The sequence below is a fragment of the Fibroporia radiculosa genome, assembly GCF_000313525.1.
Source record: "Fibroporia radiculosa TFFH 294 genomic supercontigs, scaffold78070, whole genome shotgun sequence".
Taxonomy (NCBI): domain Eukaryota; kingdom Fungi; phylum Basidiomycota; class Agaricomycetes; order Polyporales; family Fibroporiaceae; genus Fibroporia; species Fibroporia radiculosa.
In genome coordinates, this window is record NW_012133141.1 from 7,114 (window position 1) to 9,041 (window position 1,928).

At 47.9% G+C, this 1,928-nt stretch overlaps 2 annotated features.

The window, feature by feature from the left end:
• The first annotated feature begins 1,499 nt into the window (after positions 1 to 1,499).
• Positions 1,500 to 1,533: a sequence feature (Short protein (FIBRA_09570, CCM07225.1) was converted to a misc_feature.).
• A 53-nt stretch (positions 1,534 to 1,586) lies between these two features.
• Positions 1,587 to 1,633: a sequence feature (Short protein (FIBRA_09570, CCM07225.1) was converted to a misc_feature.).
• The last annotated feature ends 295 nt before the right edge of the window (positions 1,634 to 1,928 follow it).

Consider the following 1,928-nt stretch of genomic DNA (forward strand, 5'->3'; position numbering starts at 1 on the left):
GGCCGCCCCAACCGCGCGCGGTTTCAGCAGCCCCGCGGCGCACTCGCACACGAAGCGACATACGCCGCGGCCGCACCGTCGCTCTGAAGCGGCCGTGCCAGAGTCGGAGGACTGGCAGTTTTATGTGCTGTATTGCAGCGGCGAGGCGATGGGCCCGGCGTAGTCCGCCGCGCTCGTTTGCCCAACCGAACGCTACAAGAGTACTTGGAGGAAAGGAATCGGCCGGCATGGAGCACTGCGCAGCTTGCTGGGACGGACGGGGCCAGTTAGCTGTACACGACCGTTGCGGCATGTTGTAATAATATTGTGGCGATTGTTGTTCTAACACGTGAGGACGTTTGTGGTCTGCAGATTGCTTGTATGGCAAGTCTGTCCTGTTACATCCCGAGAGCGCAGATGAGCCGGCGCGCAGTGGGGTTGGCAAAGGGAACGGTTTGGATCCGAGTTATCTCGAATGTCGGGAGAAGTTGGCCGAGTCCGACGGAGCTGCTGCGGCTGCCATCCCGAGTCCCGACTCTGCCTGTTCTGGGCTACCGACGCCTGCAATCGCTGGAGAAAATCACCTGGGTGGGCACACCACTGACGCTGAGCTTGACATCCCGCCACCCACCGCAGTACGAGGTGCTCTGGGTTGCCATTCTACCAAGAACTTATCCGAGAGACGATGACTCACGACGTTGGCTACAAGCATGCTAGATTGTGCTAGATCCTTCTCTGCTTCCCTCCAAGGACAGGGTGGGGGAACAACAGGCAGGCATATGGGTGTGCATGTGTCGCGGTGTTGGCTACGCTCCAGGGCGAAGTTACCTGTTTTGGTGTTGAGTTCTTAGAGAGTGCATGAGTTCATCAGTTATGATTCAAATCATTGTGTTTTATGTCTATTTCTATTTACCCCTTGCCCTGATAGCTATGTATATAAGGCTTCTTACTTTGTAGCTAGAGAGCAACTTCACTAGTCCAAGAAAACAGACCTTACTCCTGTAACTGCAGCAGTGAACTCTTGTGTTGTCACCTGTCAAGGTATCGCCCTTGACCCTAACCCTAACCCCAGTACTTACTTGGGATGTGCTGGTAGTTACAAGAGGTAAGTTGCTTGACTTGTCTTGTGAGTTGTTAACTCAGAGAGTGTGTGTTAAGGGACCTGATGACTGAGGATCAGGAGTTCCACTTAAGACTACTACTGATAAAAGGTACTGTTACGCGTGAGGTTAACACACTATACTAGAACTAGGCTTAGAGACTGAGCCACTGCAACTGGCAGTGGTTTGAGAAAGTATACTGGTTGCAGCAACGCTTCAGACTAAGACTGGAATAGATAACTGAGTCTATTACTGAAGGTGTCCCTATGAAGGTATGTAGAGAACAAGAGGACAAAACCCAAGTACAGTAGCAAAGGTAGTGCTACTTTAATAGGGCAGGGCAAATAGAGTTTAATAAGTATGAAACACTGAGTTGGATCAGTGATGTACTAGAACAGTTTTCACTGGATTGTATCAGTGATGAAGATGAAACGCGATGGAGATGAAACACAATGTAGGTAAAACGTGATATAGATGAAACATGATAGATATGAAACACTGATATAGGTGAAACACATCAGTTGATGGGATCAGTCATACAGTTACAGGGTTAACGACGAACAGTTAGGAAAAGAAAAGAAACCCCCCACTCAAGCGGCAACAAAACATGATAGAGATGAAATGTGATATAGGTAAAATGTGATAGATATGAAACACTGATATAGATGAAACATATCAAGTGATGGGATCAGTTGTATAGTATAGGGTCAACAATAAATAGTTAGGAAAAGAAAAGGAACCCCCCTCTGACACTGTAACATAATGATTGTATGTCTAGATCTATGCTAGATAGGATTAGTGTTGAATGAATAGTGAGATGCACCTATAAGTTCTATGTACAGAACCACT